Source organism: Trachinotus anak, unplaced genomic scaffold (assembly GCF_046630095.1).
Source record: "Trachinotus anak isolate AG129_WGS33_773 ecotype Australia unplaced genomic scaffold, CSIRO_AGI_Tana_v1 ptg000031l, whole genome shotgun sequence".
Classification (NCBI taxonomy): Eukaryota; Metazoa; Chordata; class Actinopteri; order Carangiformes; family Carangidae; genus Trachinotus; species Trachinotus anak.
The window spans coordinates 2423948-2436049 of record NW_027273882.1 but is presented as its reverse complement, the minus strand read 5'-3'; the positions used below and the strand labels follow the sequence as shown (position 1 = coordinate 2436049).

Genomic DNA, 12102 nt, shown 5'->3' with positions numbered 1-12102 from the left:
TCAGCTTTTTTCAGAGTGAAAATTTGCTTCTTCTCTGTTTTTTTTTTTTTTTTTTTAAATCTTTATAAATTGAAAATGTTTGGGTTCTCTGACACTCTGAAGACTAAACGATAAATCAATCAATAAAAAAAATCACGTTATTCAACAATGAATATTGTCATTAGTTCTAGTCCTAGTTTCTATCATGTTTTAGTCTTACTGTGTTTTGCATGATTCTACTCTGAGTTTGAGAGAAATCAAGGCTTTATTGTTTGGCTCAGTCCTGTGTGGTTCCACAGAGGGTTGGGAGGTGACAATATAATGAGGGGTCAGAGGTCAGCATTCTTTTATTCCACATCTTGTAAAGACAGTGAACAGGGACAGATCTGTCATTTCTACAGTGAACTTTGGCCACTTACTCTTAATCTACAACATCATAGACGTCATGTTCATCAGCATGTTCCTGATGCTGGTGTGCAGATGTTGTTATGATTGATAATGATGTCGCTTATTATAATTGTGCAGTATCAGATGCGCGCTGACCCTCTCCTCTTTTCTCTGCTCTCCTTTCCAGTCTGAGGCCAACAGGCTTCTCCGTGCACCTGGGATGGTGCCGTGTGACAGAGTGGCCGTGGAGCCATAACTCCACCACCACCGCTCCATCGTCTCGACTCCAAGCCATTTGGCCACCACTGATCTCGCCCCCTCCCAGTCTCCCCTCCCTTCCTTTAGCTTTGCTCTGAGCCCTGGACAAGGCCACCACAGCCACCACATGACTCACCCACTGGAGCCCTAGATCAAGTAAGTACAGTATGGCCTGTCAGCACCGTGCACTGTTTAAGAGCTGCTGCGTGTCTCATTTAAAGCCACAGGTGAATCCAGTGTTGCAGCTCACGGCCCATTCTGCAGTTTGCCTTGTAAAACCTAAATAACTGTGTTTATTATTCAGCATTGACTCTACCTGAATATCACCAGAATATTCTTCTCTCTGCTTCTTTATTTACATTATCGACTGAAAAAACATGTTTTATTTATTGTTTTAGTGTAAATTGAGCCTCTAACTAAGGACTGAGGCCATATTTGTAGGAAGGCAGTGGTGGAGGCGAACAGAGGTCAATAGTCAATATTCAGAGAAGTACAGCAAGACACTGGAGCTGGTTACTTTGCTGTAATGAGCTGAAAATGAGCCGTGGACTTCATGTGCAGACATGGACCATGAATGGCTTTCATGTTGTTTTGTAATGTTGCTAGTGGAGCTAGCAACTGTCATCAGCTATTATTTTGACAGTTATATTTTCAATCAGTGGACTAGTCTACAAACGATGTGCATGTGAAAAACAGTGAGAAATGTTTAATTTAAATAAAAAATAACTGGAAGTGCATGATTGGCTGAATGGTGAAAGACTCTCTTCACCGTCTCAACACAGACTTCAGAGCCTGTCAATTTCATTTTAAAGAGAGAGAGAGAGAGAGTTAGCTCAGGCTAAAGGACTAGTTTAGAGAAAAGGTCAAGTAAGATAATGCTTCTATCTCACCGGCCCTTCTGCATTAATCTCCTGTGCTGTGCTCTTTGAGACTTGGGGGCCCCCAGACCGGCTGCATGGCTCTGAACATCCCAGCGTGTCTAACTCGGCCTCCCAAAGCGCCTCACGAGTTGAAATGAGGACACACACACACCCACCCACACTCACACTTCAAGTTACAGAGCGTTACATGGAGACCGCGGAGTCCAATAATTGATGAATATTCACGTGGAATAATCAGCCTGGCAGTGAACGTGTTTGAGGTTGAAAATGAGTGAAAAAATTAGGTGACGCACAAAGGGACCAAGGAGCCTGTTGTATCATCAACTATGTATCATTTTAACGCTGTATTCAGTAACATATTTTATTCAGATTAGAATTAAACATTTTTTGTGTTCCGTTTCGATGCACTACGGTATAAATTTGTGTCTTACATATTTCAGGATATGTTTATTTTCCTCAGGTCTCAGATTTCTGCTCCCATTGTTACACAGATGAGAAATGTGAGTGCGCTGGCTGTACCTCACCACTGCAGACTGCTCTACACTATGTATTCTATACACTAAGGAGTCGGGCTAACTGAGAGGTCTCAGAGGAATTGTGTGCAGTCCAAGGTTATGTCTCCCTCTCAGTAAACATCCTGGATCTGGGTATACACAGATGGTGGGAAACAATGGACTGGGACTTACCAGGGTATTCAGTCGAGAAGCAGGGGACTCTTAAAGGACCACAACAGTGTCTTTGAATGTTTAGAGGCAGTCTTGGAAGATTTTCATTTGAATAAATGTCTGTTAAATCACGATCTATTGCTGAATGAGGTGACACAGTGCTGCTTGAGCCTATGGCTCAATGATGAAAGTATTCCAATATTGATATATTTGTAGTATTAGAGACTGGGTGTCTGTACTGCTAATGCAAACAGAATTTTCTGCTGCTGCGGCTTGAAATTAAAAGCATTTAAGTGGCAAAACTTGAGTTGACTTTTATTATGAAGGAGGCACAGGAAATGTAATGCGTTTGTCAGTGAGCGAAGGTTCATCAAAAATGTGTCAACGAAATATTTGTGGCATTTTTTTTGACAGTGGATCAGTTTGAAATATTGTAGGGAGTGATTGAACAAGCAGTGAGCTGTTAGATGAAGAGCTGCAGGCGACAGACACACACACACACACACACACACACACACACACGCACACACGCCTACACCTCCAACCTCTCAGCGAGGTAACCAGCTCCTCTGATCGTGCCCTGCTGTTGGCAGACTCACTCCATGTGCAGCATGAAATGAATGATGGGAAAGGCTAATTATTTCCTGGCTTCGTTATTAAAATGACAATAGTTTGATTTGCTGCCTTCAGAAATCTGTGAGCTGTATTATTAAACTGCATTTACTGTCACCACCAGGAACTACAGGTTCTGAAATCTTCCTGATCGCCCCTTTAAACCCATTTCCCACAAATCCCCTTCACACACGACACCTGGAGTTGTTCACGTTTTCCCTGTCGCTGTTAGTTTCTGTTAATGCCGCAGTATGAAAATGATTTTCTTAGAGGCTTTGAAAAATGTTTCTATTTTAGTGAAGATCGTGCTTGATTAGTCTATTCATTGATTACTTTAAGTCTTTTAAGTTATTTTTTGAGGGCATTTTTATTGCCCGGCTTCGACCCGGGCCGCTGCAGTAAGGACTGAGCCTTTATGGTATGCGCTCTTCCAGGTGACCCACCGGGGCATGTTTTAAGTAATTTTTTAAGCAAAACGACAAAGAAAACAGAAAAGATCAGGGACCCAGCTCCTTAAATGTTAATATTTGCTGGTTTTTATGGTCCGCCATGACAGTAAAAATTTAATCTGTGTTTTGTCTTGGATTGTTGGTTGAACATAACAATTTCACATTTGAAGATTACACCATGGTAATTGTGATGTTTTTTTGTTTTTTTATTTTGACTGACTTTTGACAACCTTAATAACTAATCAGATAACCAGGACAATAACTTTCAGTTTCATGAACAGTGAAAATGCTTAAAATGCCTTTGTCAGAGTTGCATTGTTTTTGCACGCAGACTTTTCAGGTCTGTCTGCTCTGACTGGATTCATGTCAAACAACATCTTTGAGACATTTGAGGTGAGTCAGATGCAGAATAAATAAAGTGACTGATAAGAGTGTAAAGCTGTCTGTAAATATGGGTGAGATAAAAGGAGCAAATGAGGTGACATTCCACACAGAATCAGTTGTTCAAAGTATTTCTCTGTGGATTTAGAGGTTATATAACTTTTGCGAGTGGTTTTGTAATTGTTTTCTTTGTTCTTTATGGAGCGGCACTGATAAATTAGTGTAGCTCACCAGATAAGAGCACCTCTCTGCAGACATGTACATGCAGCAGCGTGGGATTTTGTTGTGTGAAGGTGGCGAAGCCGTTAAATTCTGCAAATAATGATTCAGAAAAACATTGTTGGCCGTTACAAAGCAGCAGAAATTAGTCTTTGATGTGGCTCAGGGGTTAAAAAAAAAAACAACATACAGTAATCACACAGTTCGTTCAGTATGTTGTTGCAGTGTGGGTGTTGTTCTGCTTTTCTCTGGCAAAATACACACAAATGGAAATTGCAGAAGTCTGAAATTAAGCAAATTAAAAGAGTGTTGTGTTCAAAGTGAAGGTCATGACATTTGTTTAGATATTAAAACCCATTGCTGCCTATTTTTAAATCGAAGATCCAACACAGATAATTAATGATTAATGATTTAGATCCAAATTTTGTCGTGATTACTTTCTTAATTTGTTGAAAAAAGTTTGAGCTTAGTGATGCAGTTAGGCAGAGGCCTGCCTGTACTGGTTTATGAACTGATTAATGCCAGACTCAGATTGTTTATTGACTGAATTATGAGTGGACTGACCCTAAACCTGACCTTATGTGGAAGCCGCATGCAGACAGACGGTGTGTGCTCACAGAAACGCACGATTGCTGCTCAGTTAAATGCACCATCTCGACTGTGGTGAAGCTGCAAGCTGCACATTAACAGTCGCAATTAATGCATAACTTCACTCATCCACATGTTTCATGCTGCACATGTGGATACATGAGGGGAGTGGGTGCACTGTGGCCCTGTTTGACAGAGGCTGTATACATTCTCTGGTCATGTCCTATATTCACGAGGGTGGGCCTTAGCAACAGTGACTGAGCAGCTTCTCCTGGGCTGTACCAAGTCAGTGAAGCAGAGAGGGGGGGCCACGCTGTGTGCAGGAGCAATGTGATGAGCTCATGTAGAAAATAGTTTTCACTGCATTTTTTGTTTTCTTTGCAGTGTCTTGGCATTTCATTAGCAAGTACGGCGATTACTACTCAATTAGTTGAGATTATGAACAGAATCGTCTGATCTCATGTCTGTGTGTTTATCCAGTACTCAGCACTCAAGTGTTGTGATGATGTGATTACAGAGAGAAATGTTTGAGGTCTGTTCAAGAAAGACATGAAAATTGATAAATTCTCTGAGGAAGTCGAGGAGTTTCTCGCTCAAGTCGCAACGGACAGTTTGTACAGTGTTACTGTGCATCAAAGCCCTGAGAACTGAAGTTATTAAAGGACCCCTGCAGCTCTTCATCACCACTCTGCTGACAGTGATGAAGATGCCAAACAAGATAAACTGGACTTCAGCAGTTGGACTCAGACAGGGCAGCAGATGAGGACTGTACTGCACGTTATTTTCTTTATTAGTTGTTTTGTCCACAAAATGTCAAAAAAAAAAAAAAAATCAAAATGCCCATCAACAGGTTAAAACTCAGATATACTCAGTTTACTATCATGTGTGACATAAAATCTCCACATGTCGGAAGATGGAACTAGTGAACATGTGGTATTTTTACTTTCAAAATGACTGAAAGGATTATTTGATTAATTCATTGTAGACTAATTGACGAATAGATTATTGGACTAACTGTTGCAACCATGGGCCAGCGCTGAGCAGTGTTTACAGGCGTGGTGGAAACACATTCCTGTGTGTTGTCAGTGTGTTTTTGTTTGTTTATTTCATTTAATTATTCACTTGATCAAACAGTTTTTGGATTGGATCTATGAGCCTAATGCCTACATCATACTCACTGGGCAAAAAAATGACTGTATGGCTGCAGATATAATTGACTGGTTATCCACACACAGACAGTGACCTACCTGATTCATAGTTGAATGAAAAAGTGCTGATGTTGACACAAATTGGTCCCAGTCAAATAGGCCAGATTATATTATTTGCCTGTGTCAGTTTCCTCAGCTTCATTTCAGGGCGATGAACAGTTCAAACAGCCTGCAGCTCTTCACGATGGCACAGTATTAGATGTTAAAAGCTCCTGTTCACTGGGATTTACAAAACACTTGTATTTATATTATTATCTATGGTGCATTTGGTGTAAACACCAGCTGTAGATTCTCAAAGGAGGCTGCAAGATAAAACAGGTGAGAGGTTGTATATACGTTAGGAAGAATGGCTTGCTCTCTTGTCTCTCCCCACCTCTCCTCATTTACACTTTCCTCCCTCTACCTCTCTCCTGGTAATCTACATTCTTCACTCCCCACTCTCTACCTGGTGGTCTCTTCCTCACCACCACCACCACCACCACCACCCCCCCCTGCACGTCATACATTGCTGCCGTTAAGAGTGTGTATGTGTGTGTGAAGTGATCAGTGCAGCTTGAGAAATGAGAAACCAGAGGAGGAGGAGGACGCTTTGAGAGGAAAAAGACAAACCTAAAGACACTGAGACGGCTGGCAGGCGGTTGTAATGGAGAGCCTGTGGAGGCAGTGGACTGTATTTCTCACAGGGCTTTTTCTGCTGCGCTGTTGCTGCTGCTGCCGCCGCTGCTTTTTCTTCTTCCTCTTTGGCGACTGAAGGCTTGACCCTCTACCATAGGTCACATAGAGAGAGTGAGAGTGAGAGAGAGTGAGAGAGAGAGAGAGAGTGGGAGGGAGGGGGGTGGGGGGGGGTTGAGGTCAGAAGGTGCAGGTGTGTGGATTAGACTAAAGGTTGTTGTGTCCCCCCCCCCCTTTTCTTTTTTGTTTACTGCACGGCTGGTATGTGTGGAAGTGTGACTGAGGCCATGTTCTCGCTGCAGCTGTGACACTTCTAATTCTGCTTGTTTCAGTCACATGTAAAACAGCTCGGGTGTTAGAGCAAGCTGTGGCCCGTTCAGTTCTGCTGTGAGTTATGAACGTGGCTTCTTGAGCGGTCATCCAAAAGGGATCAGTTAAAGCCACAAATTTAACAGTTAATTAAGCCTCGTGTTTTACCGTACCACCTGGCTGAAGGCGTAAATGCTCGCTCTGCTGTCTGTGATAATGTTTAGAGAGAGTTATGTGAATCTAGCTGTAGTGTGAATGTAGATGAGAGAGGAGGGAAAAGAAGGGATTATTTGAACATTTTAACATCCTCGTGTATCTGGCCCTTTCCTCACAGGGTCATATCAACCTGTGGATTCAGGTTTTACCACTAATTTAGGCTCTTGAGTTGTGAAGTCGCTTTTAGAATAAAAATAACTGACTGACGAGCGCTGCCCTTTAAAGCGTAGCAGTGGTTTTAGTAGTTGTTGTAGTAGTAGTAGTAGAGAAGTCGCACTAAACATGAGTGTCTTATGAGCATTTGGCTGTCAGGACTCCAGCCCAGTCGATGATCCTATTTTATGTTTGTTTGTGCGTGAGCTGCTAAAGTCATTGTTAATGCATATGTGAGAGTTCACACTTCACTTGGTGTAAATTGTTTGCTAACAGGATATTGATATTTTTAAGAATCCGTTTCACAGATAGTGTGGAGCAGGTGCTGGCATCCTCCCGAGTGCACGGTGATTAATCATAACTGCTCCATGTAAACAACACAAGAAAGAAAAAAAACCTTGTTCACTTCACATTACCATGAGGACACACCAGGTCTAGATTGCTGGTATTGTGTGGACGCTGCTGCCATCTGTATGTTGACAGGTCAGGTGCTTTGTGGATGTTAGAGGTTTTTCCTGAACTGCTTCTCCGCCTCATTATCGAACTACTCCTTTTTATGCTTCTCCCTCGGTAGCCGAAACTGAATTACTTTTAAAGCTCCTGCAGTTTTTATTTCATTTGGTTTTTTTTTTGTCAGCACTTTCTGATGACATTTCACAGTAAAAGCCTCATTTACACTCAGCGTCTGTACTTAATTTCACGTGCAGCACTTTTAGGAAGTGTTGTAGTCTTGATAGCATCAACAGTGGCACATCAACATTAGCTTACCTCAGCAAATTTATGGAGCAGAACAAAAAACAACAAGGCTCTCACTGGGACAGTGTTTTTTGGGAGACTGCAGGCAGATAGTAATAAATACAGTAAGCCAAATTATTCACAGACCGCCATGAGTGAAGAAATGGAGGCGGAAGCATAAACGTGTCACATTTTTAACCCTGACAGTTCACTGATTGTTTTTGTTTTTAGCGGCTCTGTGTCACAGTCAGTCATCTGACATTTCATTCCTTTAAACCCATGACAGCGTGTGCAGTAGATTTATAGTATATGTTGAGACAGTTCTGTGTACCTTTAAAACTAAATAAATATTTGAAAATGAAACCATACCTCCAGCTTAGTGTCAGCTTTCACTGAAACCCAAAGCACTTCTTGCTTTACAGGCAATAAATGCAGCGTCCAGCCTCAGTTATGGAGCCTGATTGAAGATAACAAGTGAGACTTGATGCAGCAGAAGTCAAAACAGTAATAATAAAATATAATAACAGTAGAATATAGCAGCTTAGCTATGTTAATGAAATGGTTTTATTTAGGTTTAGGTTTTTATTTAGGTTTTATTAGGGTGTAAACCGTTTACAGAAAGAAGAGCTGCTTACAACAACACACACACACGTTCAGAAAGAGTGATTGAATGAGATCTCAGGAGAGAAGGACACAAAGGCAGTTTTATAAGTGTATATAGGTTTTATTCTCTGAAAAAGAAGAGAGAGGTTTTCTTCTCAAATTATTATTTTTTTTTTTTTTAGAAAAACCTGCTGTTTACACTGCAAGTATCTGGGTTAAAGTGTCCGTATCCATTTGTGTCCATGTGGTGGACGGCAGTTATGGTTCACTGAGTTCATCCTATCATGTATGCTTCACATTACCTTTTACAGTGTGACGTTGTTGTGATGTGGAGGAAAAGCTGTCATGAGTTCGCCTGAATCATTAACACGTACCAGGTGGCAGGAAACACAATTAGAGCGGCACTGTAGAGCGGCTGACGAGCTAATCGAACACACGCACCAGGTTTCCCTCAATAGAAAATATGAATTTTTTTCACTGTATGGATCCACAGCAAGAGCGTGTTCGTGTGTTAGAACTCGGATAGAGAAAAACATCTATATAGGGTTACACGGTGTGCAGAGTATCCAGTGGATGCGTTCGATGTTTCTCGGAACATCATCAAGTGTAACTACAGCATCTTATGTTCTGTCCCTGACAGTAAATTCAACCTGTGTTGAACTATTGGATGAAATACACAGACGTTATTTGGGCTCGTCAGGAATCATGGCTGAACAGCATTATTACAGCAAGGCCATTCTGGAAAGATGGCGCCTCTCTCCTCCGTTCTTCTACATCAGAGCTGACACAAATAATGGATTAATCAATGACATGACTGACAGAAAATTTATCATTTAGGTTTTTTTTTTATGAAGCAAAAATGACAAAAAATAGCTGTACCATTTTCTCAAATGTTTAAAGAAATTCAAACATGCATCAGAAAAGATGTGGTTTTGGTATTGCAACCAAAACTCGGGTGTATTATCGACAAATGATAACAAGCCCTAATCAAGGGAAGAATTTTTACATTGTGGAATTGTTGTGTTTTTGCAGCCATGTACTGTTTGAAGAGCATTGATTTCATGAAAATGTTGCTGATTATTACTTCATTTCCACTGCAACTTAAGCTGCATTAACTAAAACACTGTGCACTTGTGAGTGCACACAGTCCTGCACCTCCTTTAATTTGTCTGTTTTTGTGTGTCTTGTTTCCTGAAAAAATAATTTAATAAACCTCTCATCTAATTTCAGAAACTGGACGTTATCGCACTTACAGTTGTAGCTGTTACTCATATTTATACTGAACTCAGTGTCTCAGGAACTGTGGTAATTTGTGTTTTCATTGAGTGCTAATGTGCAGTTGTCTCATTGCTCACTGTGTCAGATGGATCTTTTTTTAAGTGCTGCGTGTTAACAACGCAAAGGGAGCCAAGGAGGACAGGGGTGATTGGGGGTGAAATGTAAACAAGGCCAGTCAGGAAGGATTAGCGTAGTGTGAGCAGCATGGCCCTGCAGCAGTACACAACACTGTAACAATGGCGGCTTGTTTTTTGCAGCTTGCCCATGGATTTGACATCATTTTGTGCATTTGCCTGCAGTTTTGTGTGTAGGTTCATGCTTTGCAGATAATTATGTAGATGGATGTTGTTGTATAGACTGAGAGAATGAAGTCTTGTGTGCATTTTAACTTCCTAGTCAGGAGGGATGTTCCTAACGACTAAGTTCCCTGACGATTAAACTGACATTTATATTTAGCCTGTTTTACTAGATGTCATCTGCCCCACTTTCCAGTTTGCTTGCTTACAACATCCAGGCATTAGTGCGGGTAGAGGGGGGCTGCTGTCTGTTGGGGCTGCAGCCCCAGTTACTGGTGGGCGGCCTGGTGACATCTCAGTGGCAATAGTTAACCTGCATGTACATTAATAGAATAATGTGTGAGTTTATCCGACTAGTATTTCTGCTGACTAGCGAGGGTAGAAACAATAACTGCTTAAGAAGACTAATCTGTACAGTTCCCGAGTGTAAATGAAAGACCTTCAATCTAATTAATGTCTCAGTTTTTTCAGGAAACTTGTTTTTGTCAACAGGCAAAATAATAGAGTAGTAATAAAATAAAATACCATACACTGTCTGTCCCTAAACTTTGCTAAACATGACAGGAATGCACATCATCAGAGGCACTGCAGGTCTTGAGAAGAAGACTGACTTCAGTTCAGTGGATAGGAATGTCAAAAACTGTTTGGAAACAATTATTTTGTTCCACGCCTTTGATGTCATATAAAGTTCATGTGTGGAACTTAAATAAATAGTAGGGATGCACCGAAAATTCAGCCACAGAAAATTTTCGGCCGAAAATGACCCAAAAGTGCATTTTCGGCCAAAAGACCTAAATCACCGAAACAACACGGCCGAAACTTGTGATCACGCGGCAGACAGCGCGTCCAGCTCACGGGAAACGGGATCGCGAGCAAACAGCGCAGCCAGCAGCACGCGGGAAACGGGATAAGAGCCAGCATGTCTGCGGTGTGGACTTATTTCACTATCTCAGAGAAAGACCCACGAATAGCGATTTGCAAAACATGCAATGCTGAAATTTCAAGAGGGGGTGCATCTGCAAAGAGTTTCTCCACGTCGGGTTTAATTTATCACCTGAAAATATAATTGACATAATCATTTCTTTCGGTGTTTCGGTTTTCGGCCTTGGTTTCCTCATTTTTCGTTTTCGGTTTCGGCCAAGAATTTTCATTTCGGTGCATCCCTAATAAATAGGTTCTTTTTTAACTGATTAATCCTTCCCGCCATTTATCCAAATATTTTCTGCTGCTTATCCACGTTCATACAGCTGCGAAGGAGTGATAGAAATATGATATATCTCTACATTTATGCACAAATAATTCTAAGCCTCATCATTTGCTCTGTTTTTTAGTGATATTTTTCATACTTTGGTCAGTATGACAGGTATTAAATTGCATTATCTGAGGTATTATGAGGTCGAAAATAGTCTTGAATAACCTGCATAAAACATACGCTGTGTTAGGACAGAAATGTACCGTTGGTTTTAAGGCTTTATGTGTTTATTGGTCTTAAATTTTATTTCTGATACCATTAAAAAGGTTTTAACTTTGATATTTGGCCTAATGGACTGTGCAGGTTAACTTTAACCATCCCCTATACAGCGTTTGAGTGCTTCATCAAATGTTGCAGCGTTTTCTGTTGCCATGGTTACCCCGCCCTGAAGCTGCAGGAGTGAGTGCGGGAATGAGAAATGCTGTAGACTTTGCAGATAAAGAACAGGCACGAGTCCATAAAGAGGAGACAAAAGAGGAGAGTCAGAGACTTACAAGACAAAATATGAGGGAGGTTTTTCAATGTGATGCAGCAAAACCAACACCAGCACAAACTGAACCAGGATCCTTTGTTTCAGCGCTGCTGTAATGTCGCTGTTAGCTATGTTCTCATCCAAATACCACATAAAATTTAAATATCACTTATATGTTAATACATTTAAATTCATACTTTAATGTTAACTAGATCCAATGTGATAGATGAGATTCAATTACATGATTCACCTTCATTATACAGGTCATATTAATTACTTCAGTATTTTTTTTTTTTTTTTTTTTTTTGCCAGTGTGAGCTATGAAGAATATATGGAATGTGAGAATATAATGAGAATAAGTTAAATCTGAGTTAAGTTTGAATTTAGTGAACTTTTTCTTCCCGTCATTTTTATTTCTCTCGACAGCTTTTATAAGTTTTCTCTGTGCGTTAACTCTCACTGGTGAAAAAAAATCAGATACATGTTTCA

The 12102-nt window shown here is 40.8% G+C and overlaps 1 protein-coding gene across 5 annotated transcripts in view; it reads left to right on the top strand.

Annotated features, from left to right (window-relative positions):
• Positions 1–12102, top strand: part of ncoa1 (nuclear receptor coactivator 1) — a 52328-nt gene that overhangs the window by 16567 nt on the left and 23659 nt on the right. For all 5 annotated transcript variants that reach the window (XM_071467901.1, XM_071467903.1, XM_071467899.1 and 2 more), the window contains one exon: positions 554–780. The gene's annotated coding sequence lies outside the window, so the exon portion shown is untranslated. The remainder of the gene's footprint in view (positions 1–553; positions 781–12102) is intronic.